Genomic DNA, 24,197 nt, shown 5'->3' on the forward strand with positions numbered 1-24,197 from the left:
AATAATGTGAATAAATCATACATAGTGTCTTTATGACTTTGCTGTTGCGGCCTCAGGACACAACGAACCATGTACCTCACTTACTTCTTCCTGTGACATGTTAGTAAGGATTTTCAAACATTCTGTGGTTCTAACAACAGTATGATCCTCTTGGAAAGGATAACTTCAGCTGAACTTCTTTCAATCTAATCCAAAATATACTGTTCCTGGAAGACAGTCCTTTAAATCCATGGCATTAAATTAGGTCTGTTATCTGTTTTCATCACCCTAAAGTTTTCTCCATTACTTCTGCTTCAGTATTATTTTTGTTATTGCTAATTCATTACACGCCATTTTGGCAGGACGGGGGTTAAGGTTGAGGGCTGATGGGTATAAACCTAAATCTATAATATCTTCTTTCCTGGAGCATTATTTCTTTTGAACAAATGTACAAATGCATTAATACTATGAAGGTGGATAAAATTTGGTTTTATCCAGATAGTAACCTATTAGACTTCAAGTTTACTGACTTCGTGACTTCATAAAATTTGTCCTGCTCGATTTTCTTGTCAAATTATTTTTATCTTTCAAGTGTAACTGAAATATATCTACTCTCAAAGGATAAAGATATGATATGCCAGAGAATATTTAAAAGACATATACCATTTTCTTCCAAAAATGTTTTTGAGTAGCACTTTTAGAATTGGCCTCTTGAGGTGATTACTTTAAGAAAGTAATACTTGTTTGGATTTTAAGTTATTAGAAGTTTTGTTTCAAAGTTAGCTTAACTTACCATGTTCATATCCTTGTATTTATGTTATAGACATTAAATGTAATACCTTTCCCCTTAATAAATAAAAATTAAAAAAGGAAAATACTGCTTGTTTCAAGATTTTTTAAAAACCCACACATACAGTAGGGACCTGCACGGTGGTCCAGTGGTTCAGACTCCTCCTGCCAATGCAGAGGACATTGGTTCGATCCCTGATCCAGGAAGATTTCACCTGCCACAAGGTAACTAAGCCCGTGTGCTACAACTACCGAGCCCACACACTGCAGCTAGCGAAGCCTACATGCCCTACAGCCTGTGCTCCACGAGAAGCCACTGCAACAAGTCCAAGCACTGCAACTAGAGAGTCGCCCCTGCTCTCCACAACGAGAGAAAGCCCGAGCATAGCAATAAAGACCCAGCACAGCCAAAAATAAGTAAATAATTTTTAAAAACACACACACACATATACAACAAAACTGAGTGATAATCTAAGCAGACCATGGTATTTGAGTCTCCAGGTAATTCCACTGAAAAAGGCACAAAACAAACTCATTGATGTAGAAACTGCAATGCTAGGAAGGATGGAAGCTGAATGTAAGGACTGGATATCCAATATAAAGAGTGATGACTACTAGGACTCGCCTGGTGGTCCAATGATTAAGAATCTGCCTTCCAGTGCAGGGGATATGGGTTCAATTCCTGCTTGAGGAACTAAGATCCCATATGCTGCAAGGCAACTAGGCGGCCACACCACAACTGGAGAAGCCAGTGCATCACAACTAGAGACTCTGGGCACTGCCAATCGCCACAACTTGAGTCCTGTGCCACAAGGATGCAACAAAGATCCCGTATAACACAACCAAGACTCAACAGAGCTAAAGAAAGAAGGAAAGTGAATTCAGGTCCAATGCTGGCAGCTCTGATTTTTCAGGAGTTGCTAAACGTTGAAATTACAATAAAATATCCCCTTTTTTATACCCTGGAAACTAATTTAAAAAAATTTTAAACAGTGTCTGAGACACCAATTTGCAGTCTCTGGTATAAAATTGTTAAAACGACATACAGCTTTTAAAGCCTTCAGCCTAAACAATCCATGCTGCCAAAAACAAGGATGGGAACTCACAAAACAAGAAAAAAGCACCCTGTTTAACTAAAAAGTACCTTGTTCACTCCAGAAACAAAAACAAGACTGAATATAAATAGTGAGAGTCTGAAATGATAATGCTTTCAACAGAGAAGTTCAGAGTATCATAGTACTGTTAACTAGACAAATTTAATTCATTTTTGTTGCTTATATAAGGGAAAATTCCCATTTCTTAATTTCAGATCTAAACAATAATTTGATGTATTATTCTAAGGAAATGAATAGCATTAAACACAAAAAGTTACTCCAAAGTAGATTAAGGCAAACATTTATACGACGAACAGATGGGTTTATGAAGGAAAAAGGCTAAAACACATCCAACAAAATTACCATAAGTCGAATGTCTGATGATGAATGCAGCTACCTGCATTGAGCTAGGTTAAGGCTATAGACACTGCAAATTCATTTCAAAGCATACAGTCAAAGACTCAACACTAACATTGGTAAAGCTTTTCATTATAAAATGATAGTATCATTAAGCTTCCCTGAGCAAGAAGAACAGCCAACAGGATGGGAAAGGAGGAAGGGGAGCAGGGTTTGTAATGATGCTGTACATAAAACCTGAATTCTCTTCCTGTATTTCTCCTAACTCATATAGAAAAGCCATACAAAGCAGTAACATCTCACAGTAGCGCCTGCTAGGCTCTAATTATATCTCATGTAACATTTCACTGTATTTTTATTCCATTTTCTCACCTCAATTACCCTGAGCAGTGAACATTTTTCACCTTCTGAAATCCTTATTCTGTAACTTTTTATTCTTCTCTCATGGATGGAGCATAAAGGTTTACAACATGACTGTCCCCATATTTCAGATTTTTCTTAGTTTTGTGTATGAACTAGCCACAAAGAAACCTGGGTTTTTCCTCTCCCAAAGTTGCCAACAGCTGAGCCTTCTGGGGGGACTTTCCAGTGTGGAGTGCAGGCTTTCTCTTGCAGTGCACATGCTTCTCCTGTTTTGTCATTCGGGCTCTGGAGCACTCACAGGCTCAGCAGCTACAGCACACAGGCTCCCGGAACACATGGGCTCAGGAGCTAAAGTGGCAGACTTGGCTGCTTCACAGCATGTGGGATCTTAGTTCCCCAACAAGGGATCAAACCTGAGCCCCCGGCATTGCAAGGCAGTGCTATGTTACGCTAAGGTTCTAAAAGTATACCTTCTTTGTACCTTTCATTTCCTTAAATTTCCTCTTCCACTCTTTCAAAGTTCTTTCCTAAGGGTTGTCCTTAATCAAACTATAAGGAAGTATAACCTTCTAGTCTTTCCCAGACCCCTAAAACGCTTCCTAGTGTTTAAAACAATATCCCTAGTGTTTAAAATATGGCTTTATAGACTATAAATATGTATTTATGACATTACTAAATAACAAAAATTATATTTACAGTTAAACACAAGTTAAGAATGGAAAATAAACAGTTTCTCTTAGGATGGTGAAATTTCCACTTTCTTTTCATTTTTAATTATTTTCATTACATTACTTGTGCAACAAAGTGAGTACCACCATCCCTGGTTGAAAAACTGTCCATATAAAAATGCTACCTAACTCTTATCAGCCAATTCTCTCATGCAGTTGTTTCAGAATGTTGATAAATTTCAAATGAGCAGCCAAATTTAACAGTCATTATAATATATGTCATGCTGAAGTTTTCGTTTCAAAGATATTGAAAGACATCTCACTTATTATGGCTGTCAAAAATCAGCCAGAGGACTTTCTCGGTGGTCCAATGGTTAAGAATCCGCCTGCCAATGCAAGAGACGAGGGTTCAATCTCTGGCCTGGGAACTAAGATCCCAAATGCTGTGGAGCAACTAAGCCTGTGTGCCGCAACTACTGAGTCCATGAACCACAACTATAGAAGCCCACATGCGCTAGAGCCTGTGTTCCACAACCAGAGAAGCCACAGCAAGGAGAAGCCTGCGCAATGCAACTAGAGAGTAGCCCCTGCTTGCTGCAACTAGAGAAAGCCTGAAAACAACAATGAAGAGACTGTGCACCACAGCGAAGACCCAGCACAGCCAAAACACAGAAAATTAGCCGAAAGTGTAGTCCCATTATGGCAGACAGTTGATGAAGGGAATCAGGTTGAAACCACTAACCAATAAATGATCACTTTTTTAAGGCACCTCCTCTATTAAGAAGGAACTTAGGATAGTTTCACAAACTCAAGAGTGGGCGAAACACACGGACTCACAAATGGGTCCAGTGATAAAGTCATGAAAGAATCAAGGGAAATAGCAACCTTTGACTATGTCTCAATTCCTTTACTGGTAAAATAAGAACAACCAACAAAGAAAACAACACTGATCAGAGATATGCGGCAACCCAGAGTGTTCTTTCCCCTTATCCATGTTCTCCCTATAAAACAGCTTCAAAGCTGGAGGAGGTAAGTAGGTAAGGAAAATGAGTAGGCAAAGACAACCATGATCTGTTGAGCAACCTTTCCTCATATCCACACAGAGGGCCAACGAGTTTCTCCTATTCTTCTTTCACCTCCACACAAAATAAACACAATTCTAGGGAAAAAAACTTGAATTTATTCTGGCTTGTTTGTGAGTTTATATTTATTACTACTGAAGACAGACACAGAAATCTCTCCTTTCCTTCCCTTGATTCCTTACTGAAGTCACAAGAATCCATTGTCTTTTGGGTCTATCTGCAGGAGTAGTAGCCTCTGATAAACAGCCTCTTAATTGAAATCCAGCCTCCCATGGCCTCAAAGGAGAAAAAGTGCCATTAACTCTGTATTAAATACCAATATGCTAAAATAAGAGACGTACATGTGAGTTTCACTTTGGAACAATAAAAGCAATGAGCAAGAAGAGCTTTAAAAAAAAAAAAGTTTTTTCTTTAAAGCCAAGAAACACATAATGAGAAAAGAAACAAATGGTAAGCCCACTACAAAGAACCAAACAAACAAACAAAAAACCACCCAAATATCCGTCTTTTAGTATTTGTAGAGTATTAATTAAAACTAACTTCTCTAGTAACCTGCTCAGAAGTCAAATATATACATGCCCACAGGATTCCTACAAGCTTGGGCCAAATTCAATTATTAAGTCAGTGCAGTGAAATTGGAACAATTTTGTATACTTGGCTACGTAAAAGTCCGACTCTAAAACAATGCTTTAAAATTCCAGAATAGGAAAAATGCTGTTACTCAAAAGATAACTGGGTTTCATTTATATCTCTTCCTTTTACACCACCTGCTAATAATCAAAAATCATTTTAATCATTTATATAACATCTTACCTCTTAAAATCTAAAGGACAACATCTGGAATATTTATAAAATGCCTAGGGAAAAATGTGACATTAAAATATAAAATTAAAAACTTCTTTTTAATGAATATTACAAGAATAAAATTATTACCATACTGATCTTGAGAGTAACTATTTTCTCCTTCCCAATAATCAGTCATACTTACCTAACCTTTTCACTCTTTTCCATAATTAGCCTTTATCTTGTTCCACCTTCTAATCATCTCATACCTCGACCAACCACAATTCTGCCTAACCAAATACTTCTAAAAAATAAATGTATCTAGTTATGTACGTCAAACCATACTTGGACAGATATAAATCTCTTTAAGTATAACCACCCCTCATTAGTATAATCATTAGGAAATTATGTCCTGACTAGATGAATCTGCTAGAGAATTAAAGTTTATTTTTTTAAACCCTACAATTAAGATTAAAATATACTTCATACTTATATAAAAGCCACTATAAAAATAACTTAATCAAAGGTCAATAAGGAAAAGAAATGAGATATAAATATTGGGAGAGAAAAAAAGGAAGAAGTAATTTTAGAGCATATTCTCACACATGGACTCAGCACAGTCAAACACATGTGACATGTGAATTTAACCTTTTTGATGGCTGAGAATAACCACTGTATTTTTCTATGAAAAACTATGTCATCTAGCCCTAACGATGTAAAGCCTAACGCTGCTATACTAAATGGCCCCAGGGTACTAAGTTTTAATACTGTATTTTTTGTCTCTTTCTTACAGTTGGTGAGTTCAGCTCTAGCAGCACCTTCCTTCCCTAATGTGTAATGTGCCTCCTTTTAAAAACTTATTTTGGTCACCAAGCATGTAAGATCTTAGTTCCCTGGCCAGGAAACAGGGTGTCTTAACCACTGGACTGCCAGGGAAGTCCCTTAATGTACCTCCTTTAATATGCTATGAGCTATAACCAAGTGAAAGAAAGTATTAGTCGCTCAGTCATGTCCGACTCTTTGTGACTCAGTGGACTGTAACCCACCAGGCTCCTCTGTCCATAGAATTCTCCAGGAAAGAATACTGGAGTGGGTTGCCATTCCTTTCTCAAGAGGATCTTCCAGACTCAGGGATAGAACCCAGGTCTCCCACATTGCAGGCGGATTCTTTACCGTCTGAGGTGACTTAGTAAAATGCGGTGACTATGTTCCTGGAAGCTATAAAAGTACAGTTTTAGGAAAAGTTACATGAATTTTAGGACTCACACTTAAAGAATACAGACTTTCTGGTCTATACTCAAGTTCTCAGCTATGTATACAAAGAAGTTTCTAAGGGAATTAAAACCATTAAGAGTTTCTATAGGTGTAAAACTATGATTAGATAAAGGACCACCTTCATTTCATAATCAGGTCAAACGCAGTAGATCCAGGAGCAGTGGGTAAAGACATGTGATTTGTGTACTGAAAATGATCATTGTTCTTTAATTCGTTAAGAGATTGCATTATGTTTTAGAAAGGACAGACTAGTTTGAAGATTAGCCCAAAGAAATGTCTTTAACTTATAAATGTAGTAATTTCCAAACGTTAAAGAAAAAAAGAAATGCTATTTAACGTGTTCAAATACACATAACAAATCAAGTTAATAAAGAACAATTTCTAACTAGGAATCTTGAGTACATTCCTAATACAAATAAATAGGAAGAGCCTATAATAAACATGTCAAATATAAATGCCTCTCAAGCAATTTGCTCTCTGTTAGGTTAACCACTGCCTTGATGACTCTGATTCCATTAAATTATTTCTTACCAAACTATTTTCCACAGATGTTTTTCAGCCATAGGTGAAAATGATTCTCGGTAGTTATAACCCAACAATTTCCTGAACTTCACAAGAGTTACACCACATCAAAACTCAAGGTGGACTCATTAGCAGACTTCAAACTTTACATACCCGACAATGCAAACCAGAAAAAGCACATCCCTGGCAATTTCCATTGACTTCTAATATTTCAGAAATTAATATAATATTGATGTGACTCAAATTGTATGATTTTTAAATAAATTTTATTTCTACTTTTTTTTTTACAGTTAACACACTCATGATTTCCAAAAACTAAATGGCACTTCATATGCATTGTAAGGATGAAGCACACATTAATCAAATGTGCCACATAAAAATAACATTTTTCATCTACGAAACTGGTAATGATGTAAAACCGTGATGGCCCACATTAGGTAAAGTCCAGAGTAATGAGCTCTCATGCCTTGCTGAGGGGACTGTACCACCTTTCCAAAAGACTGATTCAAAAATGTTCACTTATTGAATCTTCAGGAATAAATAATAATACCCATCAATCAAACCCTAAGAAAAGAATTTTCCTAAGGAAATAAAATATTTCAGAATTTATAGCAGCAGACATCTGAAATAACCTAAAAACACTAGAAGTGTAGTTAATTTGGGTGTTTCACAGCCATTAATGATCTAATGATATGGAACAATTTCCTCAACAATAAGTGAAAAAAGAATACTATTAACTGTATTACTTACAACATACATTATACATGTATCTCTATCTCCTTTCATATAATCACAGAAAAAATGGAAAGAAACTTTACCTGCAAATAATGATTGAGAGGAGCCTCTAGAGCTACAGTCCATGTCACTGCCAAGAGTCTGACATAACTGAGCACACACGCATACACGTAATGATTACTCTCTAGGAAATATTATATTCGGTTTTATTTTGTTCTTTATAACTTTGCCACACTGCTAAAATTAAAAAAAAAAACCTTCACATATGAAATAATCACATAAATTAACTGAAAAGAGAAATCAAAACCAAATGCCTGGTCCATAATGCTGTGAAAAAATACTTAGATGCTGTTTAAAAAGGGCTTCCCTTGTGGCTCAGGTAGTAAAGAATCCTCCTGCAATGTGGGAGACCTGGGTTCAATCCCTGGGTTGGGAAGATCCCCTGGAGAAGGAAAAGGCTACCCACTCCAGTATTCTGGCCTGGAGAATTCCACGGACTGTATACTCCATGGAGTCACCAAGAGTCAGACACAGCTGAGAGACTTTCACTGTTTTCACTGTTTAAAAATGTTTTTAAACAGGAAAATAGTGCATACTGTATTTTATAACAAGAGAATTTTAAAAATATATATGTTAGCATACAAAAGTAGAATTTAAAGGAATATACACAAATTGCCAAATTTATAAATCAAAATAGAGCACTTATAAGCACTGACACTTTGTTAAAAGTGGTAAAACATCATTACTTTTTAAAATGAATGTTTTATCTCTATAAAAAGCTTACAATAGAAAGTCTTCCTAACACTGTTTAAATTATAAATGATACTTGCAAGGAAACAACCCAAGAGTTTAATGAAGTTGCCATTAAAATAAGTAAGTAGTCACTGATTAAAAGTATAAAAATAAGCAGTCACTGATTAAAAGTATATATTATATCAAAATTAATCATACTTTATCTTTTTACCTTAAAATATTGCAACTGAGTTACACTGGATTTAGAATGTTATAAAACTAGCAATCATACATATGCTGAAGCTATATATACCACAGTCTTCGAAAAATTAAAGTTCCTGCCACCCAATAGAGGTAATGTGACTATTTAAAAATCAGAACTTTTGTGCACAGCCTACATTACATCTTACTGGGCACACCAGAGACTATTTTCAAGTCTTCTCAAGTCAAGAGTGTGTGTATGTGTGTTAGTTGCTCAGTTGCGTCCTACTCTCTGTGACCCCATGGACTGTAGCTTCTCTATACACAGAAGGTGTGTGTGTGTGTGTGTGTGTGTGTGTGTGTGTGTGTGTTAGCTGCTCAGTTGTGTCCTACTCTCTGTGACCCCATGGACTGTAGCTTCTCTATACACAGAATTCTCCAGGCAAGAATACTGGAGTGGGTTGCCATTCCCTTCTCCAGGTCACTTACTCAAAGCCAAAATTAAATTCTCCCAACTCTGTAACTGGTCATCACTGGACCCAGGATTTTACAACAATGTGGAGAAAGAATCAAGATAATTGTTACAGTAAGGATTAAGTGGATTCAGTGTTTAGCTCCCTCAAATGAAAAATACATGATCCTGCATAACCAACAACACTTGGATATATTTCAGTCAGTATCAAAAGAAAACCAATGCAAAAAAAAAAACCTAATGGACACAGCTTTTGTGAGCAGGGAAGAATGCTTCATTCAGGTAGAAGAACTAAAATTTAAGAACTGAATTAAGGGCTAAAACTTCTGAATTCTAATCACAGATAAGACAGTGACCCAACCTAAATTTTATCTCAACCACATATTCTTGACCACAAATGGAGACTTATTCAAAAATGTCATAAAATGTTTGAAAAAAATTAAAACTTAAATTTTTAACCGAGAGAAAGAATTCATTTTCCTAACCTGGTCCACATATAGACAAATCCCAATGGCCCTGAAATCAGTACTGGTAAGTATGGTAACTAAGAAAGATTTGAAGCATGTTTAGCAACTGGGGGGTGGCATTTTAGTGCCTTAGTTTAATCACAGCTGAGTGCACAAAGAGGTTTATGCTGTCAGTACTGTCCTAACAAGAAAGGTACAGCTTAGGCTCACCTACAAAATGATTAAAAATGTGCAGTTCAAGAAAAAAGATGATAGCTATATATAGAATAAGAGTATAAAATGTTATTCACTATTTATTATCACACATATTAAAATCTTAGATCAAAATATATTTATGTTAAATATGTAAGCACAGTTTTAAACTGCATATATACTCTGTATTTAATCATTCTCAAGTATTTCTATACTAAATACTTAGTTCTTTAACCATATTAGTCCTTACTGCCTTCATTCATCATCTTTGTTATGTGCCCCTTTTTTGGATCTCAGCATTTTTATCTTTTACTATCTGAAAAAGCCATATTATTGACATTCTTCATTTGGTAAGTTAAAACTAAGATGAAATTGTTTCTAATTTCTTAAACTTACGACAATGGGTAAAGTTAACGATAAGAAAATTAATGAAACATCTTAACAGCACAGCTTGGTAATTATTATATGAAAAAAAGCCTCCAGGGGTGGGGATAGGAGGGAAGGGAGGACAGAACTTTGCAAACAGAAATATGGCAGATTATTTAAATGACCTGCCTACTAAAAGCTGACAATGCTGAATTAAAAGCAACAACTGAAGTAGTTTTCAGCTTGAAAATTTTATTTCATTCTGTCTTATCTTATACCCATTTCTCTCCTAAGTATTTTCACATTTGCATATAAATACTTAAACTTTTAAAAATAATTGTTTTTTAAGTCTTGGTGTACTAATTCTATCATTTCAGCATCTCTAGGTCTATTTCTATTGACTGACTTTTCTCTTAGCTATGGATGATATTTTCCTACTTATTTGCATATCCAATTACACAGAATTCAAGATAATGATTCCTTCTAGGTCAGAAAAAGAACCTTCTAAAATACCAGTTGTATTTTTATTTCTTTGATGGAGTGATGGGTATAGTGTTTACTTCTAGTCTTTAAACCATATGTGACTCTCTCTATATATGCTATAGTTCTTGAAGAAAAAATACTGTAAAAACTTAAGTTAGATGCTTTGAAAAGGTTCAGTGGGAAGAAAAAGGAGGGCGGCAAGGGAAGGACAAAATTGTAATGGACACAGTAGGGAACTCCAGGGCTCCATCCACTGCACACACATACACATATGTACACACACAGGCTGGAAAAAAGTCAGAATTAACTTTTGCAGACCTGTGTAATCTAATAAAAATTACAACAACCAAGAAAGCTTAGCAAAGAAAGAAGCTCCTACACTGAAGTGAGAGAGCAATGTGGTGTTTCTAACTGCCTACCTCCATTCCCCACTCCCCCGTGTAACAAAGGCAGTAAGGATGGCAGCTGCCTACCTGCTGAAGGCTAACAGTGCCAGGGGAGCAAAAGCCTTACTTTCAAAGAATTGTGTGTGAACGCTATGACCCGACTGGCAACTTCCTCAAAAACTGGCACAAGAAGATGCTTTTGTTCTGCCTGACTTGGAGCACTCCCAGGGCAGGCAGCCTAGGGGAGGGGAAAATAGGCAGAGTAACACAGAGAGAGCTAAAAGCCTGGCAAGCAAGAGCTTGAGAAAGGAGATATGTGGAGAGAAACAGGCTTTGTAAACTCTTACAAGCAATCTAGAAGTCCACACATATTTCCAAGGCTGAACGCACACACAGAAAAGCTCTAAAAAGACCCTTGACTTTCACCTCTAGCTGACCCTTAGGCTCCATCCAAACAGGAAATAAAGGCTAAGGCAGGATTGTAAATAGCCCAGCTAAGCACTAGAGTACCCAAACACAGAACCATCCAACTAAAAGTAGGACAGTATTTTTTTCTTTTTCTTTTATACTTTTATGGTCTCCAGGTGTTCAAGCGAACTGGGTCAAAATACTAGTTGACCGCAAGGTTAATGGAACACAGACTTCAATAACTACACATGACAAAGAATATATACATAACAAAAATAGTTTAGAAAAGACACTAAACAAACAACAATGAAATTAACAATAATCCACAATAAGAAGCAACAAAAACCCTGAGGAGGGGAGGAATCTGATGTCTAAAGTCAATACATAATATTCAAAATGTACAAAAGATTATGTGGCATGCAAAGAAACAAGAATTCTTGTATAGAAATTTATTATACGTATTTTACCACAATCTTTCTTTAAAGCAAGGAAAGGCAGAGAAGGAACCATCATGTGAATGTGACCAGTAGTCACTTAGGAAATATGACAGATTGAGGAAAAGAGTGCTATTTGATTAATAATTACTTAAAATGTGAACTATGACCAATTATATAAACAAGTGAATAGTAACAGTACGTGAACCAAGAACTTTCAGATTTACAAGCTGGATTTAGAAAAGGCAGAGCAACCAGAGATCAAATTGCCAACATCTGCTGGATCATAGAAAATGCAAGAGAATTCCAGACAAACACATACTTCTGCTTCATTGACTACGCTAAAGCATTTGACTGTGTGGATCACAACAAACTGGAAAATTCTTAAAGAGATGGGAATACCAGACCACCTTATCTGTCTCATGAGAAACCTGTATACAGGTCAAGAAGTAGCAGTTACAATTGAACATGGAACAATAGACTGGTTCAAAATCGGGAAAGGAGTTATGTCAAGGCTGTATATTGTCACCCTGCTTATTTAACTTACAGCAGAGCACATCATGCAAAATTCTGGACTGGATGAACCTCAAGCTGGAATCAAGATTGAGGGGAGAAATATCAGTAACTCAGATATGTAGATGACACCACCCTTATGGTAGAAAGCGAAGAGGAACTAAAGAGCCTCTTGATGAAGGTGAAAGAAGAGAGTGAAAAAGTTGGCTTAAAACTCAGCACTGAAAAAACTGAGATCATGGCATATGGTCCCATCACTTCATGGCAAATAGATAGAGGAAAAAGTGGGAACAGTGAGAGAGTTTTATTTTCTTGGGCTCCAAAATCACTGCAGATGGAGACCGCAACCATGAAATTAAAAGACACTTGCTCCATGGAAGAAAAGCTATGACAAACCTAGACAGTATATTGAAAAGCAGAGATATTACTTTGCCGACAAAGGTCCATCTAGTCAAAGCTATGATTTTTCCAGTAGTTATGTACCGATGTGAGAGATGGACCATAAAGAAGTCTGAGCGCCAAAGAATTATGCCTTCAAACTGTGATGCTGAAGAAGACTCTTGAGAGTCTTTGGACTGCAAGGAGATCAATCCAGTCAATCCTAAAGGAAATCAACTCTGAATATTCACCAGAAGGACTGATGAATCCTGGCCACCTAATGTGAAGAACTGACTCGATGGAAAAGACCACTGTGCTAGAAAAGATTCAAGGCAGAAGGAGAAGGGGATGACAGAGGCCAAGATGGTTAGATGGCGTCACTGACTCAATGGACATGAATTTGAGCAAACTCCAGAAAGTAGTGAAGGATAGGGAGACCTGGTGTGCTGCAGACCACAGGGTCACAAAAAGCTGAACATGACTGAGCAGCTAAACAACAACAATAAACAAGTAAAATGTAAACTCTACCAAAAAAAAGAATTGGCAAAGGACTTACATAGACCAGAAAAGATACACAACTGGCTAATGGGCACTAAAAAATACACTCAACATCATTAGCCATGAGGGAAATGCAAATCAAAATCACAGTGAGATACCTATACCCACTAGGATGGCTATAATTAAAAAATAAACAGGGAATTCCCTGGCAGTCCAGTGGTTAAGACTCAACCCTTTCACCACCATGGGTTCAATCCCTAGGCGGGGAACTAAGATCCTGCAAGTTGCATGATGAAGTATAAATAAATAAAATAACAAACTTCAGTGAGGATATAGAGAAATCAGAACCCTGGACATTGTTGATGAGAACGTAAAATGGTGCAGTCACTACAAAACAGGTGGTGGTTCCTCAAAAAATAACAAGTAGGATTATCATGTGTGTTTGTGTGCTACGTCACTTCAGTCACGTCCAACTCTTTACCGCCCCATGGACTGTAGCCCACCAGGCTCCTCTGTCCATGGAATTCTCCAGGCAAGAATATTGGAGTGGGTTGCTGTGCCCTCCACCAGGGGATCTTCCAAGATTACCATATGACCCAGTAATTCCATTCCTAGGAACCTATCCCAAAGAACAGATAACAGGTATTTAAACAAAAACTTTTATGTCAGCATTTACAGGAGCTATTCACAATAACCAAAAGGTAAAAACAACCAAAACGCCTATCAACTGATGAATGGATAAAAAAATGTGGTATATCCATATAATGGAATATCATTCAGTCATAGAAAGAAATGAAGTGCTGATACATGCTACAACATAGATGGTCTAGAAAAAGTTATGCTAAGTAAAGAAGCAGATACAAAAGGTAACATACTGTATGATCCCATGTATATGAAATACCCAAACTAGGTAAACCATGGCGGTAAGAGGCCAATGAGTGTTTGCCAGCGGCTGGAGGGAGAGAGGAACAGGGAGTAACTGCTTTAACAGGTTTGGGAATTTTCCTTTTGGAATGATGAAAATGTTTTGAAACTATATAAAGGTTATGGTTGCACAACACTGTGAATGTAGCAAATGCCACCAAATCGTGCACTTTAAAATGGCTGATTTTATACTATGTCAATTTTATCCCAATGAATGAGGTGCTAGAACAGAACTGATAACCTTTTATGAAAACAAGTACCCAAACATGTCAAGCTATTTTACTATCAATATTTACTGCTTCCCAACTAAAACAAAATAACACAAATATTTCTTAAACTATCTGAAGATGCTCCTAACTCTTTCCCTAGATCACAATATTTCTCTAGAAAGAGAAGAGTGGTATTACAGAAAGCTTCTCAGGTATAATTTACTCAAAGATTTATCTACACTAAAATCTAAAAGATATCTTTTGAAAGCTCAATGAGGTTTTAAACTTACTCACCATGAGCAAAAAGACAAAACAAAACTTAGAAACTCAGCTATCCCAAGTTACTTTGGACTTTATACTTAAAAAGCACAATACAAAAATTTCCATTATTTCTCATCATCACTTTTACAGTATAGTTTCAAATGGGCTGAATGACCTGGCCAGTACTCACTATAAGGACTATGTCCCTACTGACAGTCACTTCCCCTTGCTATCTGTCACCAAGGACTGAAACTTTTCTGAGTCTTATTTATCTCCTGAACTCCAGTTAGTCTCCAGGTACCGTAAGTTTTTTCTTCAAGAGGCACAAGTACTTGAGCTTGACATCCTGTGTCTCCCACTTATCAACAGTGTGAAAACTGGTGGTAACCTTCCTTTTTTTTCCTCACTTTCTGATCTGTATAATGGGAATAACAGTCACACCTCAGAGGCTTGCTGTGAGAATGTGTCCAAAGCATTTAGCAAACTCCTATCATATAACAAACACTAAACTGCCATCACTATTATTACTGTTCTGTGTTTTCACTGAGACTTTCCTAGGACAGGCTGTCACTGCTAGATTATATCCACTAGATTATGTCTGTACCTCCTCAACTGGCTTTCTTCATTCCTCTTTTAGTAGTCCAAAGGATATGTACATCATAATCAGATTTACCTTGCATATATATAAATACATCCTGTTACTCCCCAGCTGAAAAAACCTTCAATGGGTCACTACTTACTATGACAGCTAATCTAATATTCTCTGCCTTTCATCAGCCTCTGTTAACTGCTCTTCTGAAACTCTAGAGTACACTGGAATCATATGGATTGCTTGTTAAAAACATATTGTTGGAATCTACTGAAGTTTCCAATTCAGCAAGTATCGAGCAGAGCCTCAGACTTTGCTGCATGATGGATTTCCCGGTGATCCTGAGGCTGCTGGTTGAGGAACTGCACTTTGAGAAGCATTGCTTAAAATGCGACCCTTCTGCCTCCTTAAGGGCTTCCCTGGTGGCTCAGGTGGTTAAAGAATCTGCCTGCAATGCGGGAGACCCAGGTTCAATCCCTGGGTTGGGAAGATCCCCTAGAGGAGTAAATGGCAACCCACTCCAGCATTCTTGCCTGGAGAATTCCATGGACAGAAGTGCCTGGCAGGCTACAGTCCGAGGGCTCAAAAAGAGTCAGACATGACTGACTGACATTTTCATACTTTCGTTCTGCCTCCTTAATCTTATTTCTCCCTATTACCTAAACAGAATATACAACTTTCATTAGTTTTACAGGGTGTGCCCAACTGTCCTGACACTGCTATAACTCTGCTGCCCCCAAATACTTTCCTGACTATCCAAATCATACCCATCCTTAAAGCCTGTGGTTCTCAACACCTCCTGCACATTACAATCACCCTGGGGAGGATTTTAAAAACTAGGAGTAGGGGAATTCTCTGGCAGTCCAGTGTTCAGGACAGGCGAACACGTTCAATCCCTGGTCAGGGAACTAAGATCCCACAAGGTGCACAGTGCAGCCCCCAAACAAAAAAACTATGAACGTCCCACCCTTGAGATTCTGGTTCAACTGATCCTGGGACAAGAGTCCCCATGTGATTTTAATAAGCAGCAAAGTTGAGATCTCTACTTTACCTTCAATCTTCTTCCCATCAGAATTAATGAACACTCACTGAATTCCCCCCCCCCAATTCCTAATGAAGGCTCACTGAATTTTCTCCCCCCCAAATTCCTATAGAGCTATTAGAGTGTAACAAGTTTGCAGTTAGTTACATATGAAACCATGTTACTCTCCACCTTTCATTTTAAATTCATCAAGCTTGATCAATGATTATATCTTGAAGTTCCATCTTAACTACAATACTAGTAAGTACAGTGATAATACACAGTAGGAACTCAGTGTGTTTCCTCACCAATTGTGCATTCAAATTGAAATTCAGAGCTTTAAATACTTCTACTCTATCCAGTTCAGGAAACTATACTCACTCTTTTTTTTAATACAGTTCTGCAACAAACTCATTTTGTTACTGTGAGTCATTTAACTCCTTCCTCCCCCAATAAACTAACTGAAAAAAAATACTACTGCATCAAAATGCTGTGGAGAATAATAAAATGATTAATAGCATCATAAATGGCTTCACAGTTGCTTCCTTAGAGCAAATGGCCTTTTCTAAATCCATTAAAGACTGTTTCAAAACAGTTAAAGAGAATCAAAGCCCACATATTTAAAGATGCTGAAGCTCTGAATAGTTCTATGATTTGTTTTCTCAACAGATGTGCATCCTTCAAGCCCTGAATTCACCAGATGCATATTAAATTAATCTGTACTTTCAGTTTTACATAACACTCCACTCTAGTTTTATAAATATACCACTACATAAAGTAGAACTCCACTGTTGCTTTACGACATTAAATATTAACAGATTATCTCCACTGCGCAAAGAAAAAATACATTAAGATCCATTTTAATGCAGTCAAATATGTGCTTGCTAAACATAGGCTATAATATCTTCATTATTTTTGAACTGGTTGATTTCTATCTAGAATATGAAAAGTAACAAATCTGCTTGTAACTAAAGATCTAGTGACACCTAGTATTTAAAAATACTAACTCTACACTTCATAAATTAACTAATTAACTTAGGATTTCAACTAAGTAACTTAATTTTAATTCTGTATTTAACAGTCTACTTAAATTTCTTGGAAATTTTACTTCTTACAAAATCATTTATCTTCATTAAGAGAACGAACTGGTATATTATATCAGAAACAACTGGAACAGAAGTCAGGAGACTTGGGTTCCAGTGTGATTCATCAGCTATACAATCTAGATCAAGTCTCAGTCTCTCTATACTTAAGTAATCTCAGCTGTAAAATGAGAAAGTCTAACTTGTCCATTTCCAAGTTTTCTTTTACTTTACGATTCCATAATCTATGAAACTCAAGAAACATAAGCATTAACCAGATGGATTCCATTAAAGGCAAAACAAGCTTATGTATTGACTGATTGGGAGAGCATCTATCTTTGGAAAACCTAAGTGCTTTCACACAAACAGATCGTTCCTCAGGTCTGTTTTATTCAACGAGATGAAAAAGGAAACAAAATCCATCAAGCATGGAGTTTTTAAACATTTTTTGCGTCATACTCTAGATGACTGGAGTATTTGGATGTCACAATACCAATTTAAGGTTTAAGTGTTTTGGAAAATAGGTGTCCTAGAAAACCAGGACAGGACAGTTATAAAGCCAACTGAAAGAGGATTCTAACAATTACTTACTTGGGCTATGTGAGAAACAGTGTGTCAGGACAGCATTTTATTACTTTTAAAATAGTTATTTCCACTCTGAATCCGAATTTGAAATATCAGGCAACTACAGCAGCACCTATGATGTGTCTTCCTACTCAGACTTTGCCACCTCAAGTTTCTGGATGGCCTTCAACAACTGTAATAGGAAGATGACACAGGAGAGGACAGCCAAAAGCAATCTGTATAGCCGAGACCTGCACGGCAATAAAATGCAAGTGGCGAAAGACCTTAACTTTAGTGACAGTTCAAAACTCCTGAATTCAGATCTCTTATCATGCCTCCTTACCACCTGCAATTGCTATGTGGAAAGTACCACATTTAGTTCACATTTCCTAATGCCCCATTACATATCTCAAAGAATTACAGCACCTGTCAATTAACACCTAATGACCCAGCATCAACCTTTCTGAAATGGAAACTCGAGACTGAACAATTACATCTCAAAATGTTAGAAAAATCTCATTTCAAAACCACCCCCAGGAATTATTTTATTCATTTTATTTCCAAAAAAGAAAAAACTACCCAAGAATTAGGGTGGTGGGAGGGATAAATTGGCAGAGCACAAAGTATTTTTAGGCATTGAAAATACTCTGTATATTATTACAATGGATAAATGTTACTACACATGTTTCCAAACCCATACTATGTACAGTACAAAGAATCAATCCTAAATTAAACTATGGACTTTGGGAGATAGCTACCAATGTAGGTTCATAATTATAACAAATGTACTACTTGGGTAGAGAATATCAATAATGGGGGAGGCTAGGCATGTGTGGGAACACAGAGTAGATGGGAAATCTCTGTACCTTCCTCTCAGCTTTCCTGTGAACCTAAAACTGCTCTAAAAAATGAAGTCTTGGGACTTCCCCAGTGGTCCAGCGGTTAAGATTCCAACCTTCTACTGCAGGGGGTGTGGGTTCAATCTTTGGTAGAGGAACTAAGATCTCCCATGCTGTGCTGCCAAAAATAAATAAAGTCTTTTTTAAAAACTACCACATTAACATGTTAGGATAGAAAATATTTTAATAAAACAACTGGACATCCCTATGGGCTTCCCAGGTGGCCCAGCAGTATAGAATTTGCCTGCCAATGCAGAAGACACAGGAGGCGTGATTAATCCCTGGTTCAAGAAGAGCCCTTGGAGAAGAAAATGGCAACCCACTCCAATATTCTTGTCTGGAAAATCCTACAGACAGAGGAGCCTGGCAGGCTACAGTCCATGGGGTCGCAGAGTTGGACACGACTCAGCAACTAAACAAAAAGGCTGCTGCTGCTGCTGCTAAGTTGCTTCAGTCGTGTTCGACTCTGTGCGACCCCATAGATGGCAGCCCACCGGGCTCTCCGGTCCCTGGGATTCTCCAGGCAAGAACACTGGCATGGGTTGCCATTTCCTTCTCCAATGCATGAAAGTGAAAAGTGAAAGTGAAGTCGCTCAGTCGTGTCTGACTCTTCGCGATCCCACGGACTGCAGCCCACCAGGCTCCTCCGTCCATGGGATTTTCCAGGCAAGAGTACTGGAGTACTGTTTCTCCGAAACAAGGCAAAACTCACTATTAAAAGAATAAATTTAGGGATGTCCCTGGTAATCCAGTGGCTAAGACTCCGTGCTTCCAAGGCAGGGGGCTTGGATTCGATCCCCGGTCAGGGAAAAAAGAGATCCTACATGTCATGAGGTGAGGCCAAAAGATGGAAAAGAAAGAAAGAATAAGTTTAAGTGGATTCATCAGTAAATTAAAAAAATCTTCTTCCAGAAGAAGCTTCTCTTCCAGTTGTAACAGAAGGAAAAAAGGATTTATTATATATCTCCATAATCCACTTTTTTTAGCAGCTTCCACCCATAAGTGGCAAGCAGTAATGACAAGAATGATTTATTAAGCAAATGATAACAAAGATGCATGAAGGTATACAATGTTCAGATAGTTTGAAGTAACAATTACTTTTAACTTTCTGTGTAACTCAATATAAAATGCAAGTTCTTTTAGCTACATGTTCACTGATACAACTGGAATTATATAACCTAAATCTACTGAGGGGTTTGATTTTTGAAAAAAAAAAAATCTGATGAATTCAAAGCTACAAAATATGAAGGGGTGAGGGAATAGGAATCTGAAACAGATGGCATCTCTTTAAATTTTTTTTCCCTGAGTCCATCTTGAACACAATCTCAATAATGTCAAAATCCAATTTAGCTCTCCAAATAACCTACAAAACATAAAATGCTAATTTTGAAGTAAATTCATTCTTTTTTTTTCTTCCCAGCTTCTATATCAGGCAGAAATGAGTAAAGACAAGTTAGATGTTACATAGAGAAAAACTATCCTTCCACAAATTCTAAAGTTCTTTCATGAAAACCTACTTTCATTTATCTGAGGCCACTGAAGCAGTTTCTATCAAGACTGGTGAGAATAAAGTCTGTCTATGATATCAGCCTTTTTTTTCTGGATACGATGATTATTTATCCTTACTAGAGACCAAATCATAGCTCCAAAAAGAAATAAGCTCTAAAATAGAAACAAGCTCTGGAAGAATACTCATTTGGTTTGAGTAAAGCACTGCCTGGCATTTCTGAAACATTTCCACAGTAATTGACCTCTCGTTTGGCAACACCAATAAAGTTAACTGTACTTTGTTCAGTATATATTCTAGTATGCTATATAAACCTTCCCAATCTTTCCTAAGGCTTTCTGAGATCATCCAAGAGACAGACGTTAAAGGAAGGTTTAGTCATTTTTAGATTTCCTGACAAGCAAATTCCATAACTGACAACTGCAAACATTCGTGGAATGGCCACATACGTTGTTTAAGTGGAAAAGGTCATTGAGAAAAGTATCATATGTAACAGTCTCTATTACTGCCCCCATTTCTGATATATCTTTTTACAGCTAGTATCTTATGTTTTATAGCAAAACAAATTATTTAAGTTTTATGAGAAGATAGAGAAAAAACGAGAGCTTCTCATGGCTTTACCAAAGCAAGATAATACGGTCTCAACTTTAAGATTCAAAAGATGCTGAAAAATAATGATCCAGGAAAACCGTTAAATGTTTAGATATATAGTAAAGACTTAACAATCTCAGAAAAGCCACTTAGAAAGTTGAATAACCTTACAAAAAGTCTACGACGATAGTAAAAATATAATTTCAATTCTTTAAAAAATAGTATAACTATCTTATCAATAATTTAAAATATATCCATTCAGTTATCAATTTGACCAATATCTATTGGATGCCTATTATGTAGCTGCAGTGATGAATAAAATTTAAAATAGTATTTGTATCTCAATGAGCATGCAACATAGCTGGACAGTTTGATTTTAAAAAAAACATTCAACTTTGTTTCAGAAAAACACAAAGAAGAAATATATTTGAAAATTCTCTCAAAATTATGGAAAACCTATAAACTTCTCTAAAAAGTAATACTGAATTACACATTTTGTAACCGCTTTTCACACACACACAAACTATTATCAAAGCAAGTTATTTATCTGTTGAGTACAAAGTACATTTAAAAATTTTAAATTACCAGGAATTCCCTGGTGATCCCATAGTTAGGACTTTGTGCTTTACTGCAGGGATAGAAGTTTGATCCCTGGTCGGGGAACTAAGGGCTTCCCAGGTGGCTTAGTCGTTAAGAAGCTGCCTGCTAACGCAGGAGACATGGAGTTCAATCCCTGGGTCGGGAAGACCTCTGGAGGAGGAAATGGCAAACAACTTCAGTATTCTTGCCTGGAGAATCCCATGGACAACAGAGTCTGGAGAGCTACTGTCCATGAGGTCACAAAGAGTCCGACACCTGTAGGCCACTGCATAACCTCCCCCACCCCCAAAATTACTAACTTTAAGTTACATCAAAAAGCAAACTACATGAGCTGAAAATCTGACATACAACAGGTTACAAATTAACTGTATCGTTTTAAAATCTACAAAACAATTAACATAAAGATTTCATGTTTCTGAGATATATTTCTACATAATCATCACAAAAGACTTAAGGGCAGAAATTCATTCCATTTCACTTATTTTACATATATTACACATATAAAAAAATCTAAGTTTTGCTAACAGTTTAACTCCAAGATGAGTCATGGCTACTTGTGTTGATTTTATTCTTAAAATTACAACTACTTTCTATTTTATGCCCCAATTTTAATTCTCTCCAGAGATATATGATGTTAATTAATATTTATATACATTATAAATTTTACAATGTTTTCCTTATCAATCTATACTATACACATCACAAATCTGAAGAAAAAAAAACCTCTGAAACATTCTTGGTCATTTCAGTTAATGCACACATTCTGCTTTATTTTTCAGAGTTTTAAGAAACTACTAACAACTGAGTTTCACGCTACTTATGATCAATACCTAGAAGCTAATGAAAGTCCTGCTGTGTATAGATGATTTGGAACATTATCCAGTTCTGCTATCTCAAAGCTCATTCCACAAAACTGGGCTGCCTTGACTGTGTAAGATTATTCATAATTCATCTTTCAACTGGAAGGTGCTTCCATTTAAAGCTGTTATTTAAATACATTAAACCCCCTTTTTTATAAAACTGATTAGAATTCTAACTCATGCTACTTATGAAGAAACTGAATCTCTGGTAGGTTCCATGACTTAACCCAAGGTCAACAACTATCCAGAGGCAGTCCTGGTTCAATCCCAGATTTGCCTAACCTCAAAGCCAATACTTCCACTTGACCACAATTATCTCCTTAAAAGATTAAGAGATAGGCTCAAAAGCAGGGAACCTTGTCTCCCTCTCTCTTTGAACGTTCACGTATCTATTCTGAGACATCTATAACCACACAGAACCTACAATTCAGTCTCTGATTGAAATATAAATGAAGAGGATCTTTCTGCTTCATTTAAACTAGGGCAAGCTCACTGGCAGGTAAGAAAGATGTTGGCAAAGGCTTGCCTCAACATGTCTCGCTTAGACCTCTATGTTTTGAAGGTCCCCCAAGTCTATCTGTTACAAACACGCATACCTACCAAACAAGGATATGCCAGACTAGATTACAGGTTGGTGCTTTTCAGGATTGCACTTTTCTAAAATTCACACCAGACTTAATACTGATCTAGGAGACTTGGTTGACTATGTCAATCTGGCACTTCTCATTCGAAGCATCATTTATGGTAAACAAACCCAGTTCCACCCTCTTTCTTTTACTCTGTGATGCCTGCACCACTTGGGGAGTGAGGGACCGCTCCTGTAAAGACACTGGGGCTAGAGAGCAGTAAAGGAAGAAGTGGGGGAAGCGCACGGAAGTTGTGAGGAGGGAGGTCTCCTTACCCACTCTACTGCCCTAGCTCTGCCAAGGGCGGCTCCCCGCGGTGCCCAGCCGACTCACAACCCCCACAACCCTAGAAGCCGGGCTCTATCCCAGCGAGGTGGGCAGAAGAGTCGGGCAATGGAAGTATGAGATTGCTCCATCTAGCTCGCCAGGGTCCGGGCTCTCCTTTTGGACCCAGAGGATGCCCCCCTCTTTCAGAGATAACCCTCCAGGTGGCAAACTCCCGGTCCACATCGGCCGAAGTCTTCAGTATACGAGGGAGCGCCTCCTCGGCAACCTCGACCGGACCGCCCGAAACTCTCCGTCAGCCGTGACCCCTCAACCCTTCCATTCCACCTCCGCAACCCTCTACAGTCACACACGCCGGCCTCCGCCCCACCCAGTATCCCCGCGCTCTTCTCCGCGATTTGGAAAAGGGGGCCCCCCACAAGCCCCCAGATACACACACACACTCTCAGGCTCCAGCCTCCTGGACCCCGTCGAAGACGGAGCGAGTACCTGGTCTGGCCGTGCTTCGGGACTCAGATGGGGCGGGCGCAGTCCCCTCCCGGAGGCGCCGAGTGCTTCTCTACCCACCCGCAGCGCTGGCTTCTCTCTTTCCCAGGAAAGGGAGGGAGGAGAGGTGCGGGAGGGGAGGGGTAAGGCGAGGAGCCGAGGGGCGGCTGAAGCCGATCCGGAACCTCTAGCGCTGGCCCCACCCTCGGCCCGGAGCAGAGCACCCTGGCCCTCCCGATAGGACAAACAAGGCTGGCAGTGAGAAACGGACAACACCACTTCCGGGTCATCCCCGCCATCGCCCCTCCTTAGCAACCGCGTGGGGTTGCTAAGCGGAAGCGCCTTCAAAGACAACCGCCCCCATTACTTCTGGGACCATCAGGAGGTAACTGGGAATGTATGCTCCTCTTGGGTAACACGCTCTCACCTTCTGCTGCTGGTCTTGGATTGAGCACCAGCCGCTGCCAAAGTCACGAAGCCAATTCTGCTTTTCCCTTCGCTTGTACTGCCCCTACG

The 24,197-nt window shown here is 38.1% G+C and overlaps 1 protein-coding gene across 2 annotated transcripts in view; it reads right to left on the minus strand.

The window, feature by feature from the left end:
* CSNK1G1 (casein kinase 1 gamma 1) overlaps nucleotides 1-23,952 on the minus strand; it is a 146,143-nt gene extending 122,191 nt beyond the window's left edge. For both annotated transcript variants that reach the window (XM_005685666.3, XM_005685664.3), the window contains exon 1: nucleotides 23,685-23,952. The gene's annotated coding sequence lies outside the window, so the exon portion shown is untranslated. The remainder of the gene's footprint in view (nucleotides 1-23,684) is intronic.

Source organism: Capra hircus, chromosome 10 (assembly GCF_001704415.2).
Source record: "Capra hircus breed San Clemente chromosome 10, ASM170441v1, whole genome shotgun sequence".
Taxonomy (NCBI): domain Eukaryota; kingdom Metazoa; phylum Chordata; class Mammalia; order Artiodactyla; family Bovidae; genus Capra; species Capra hircus.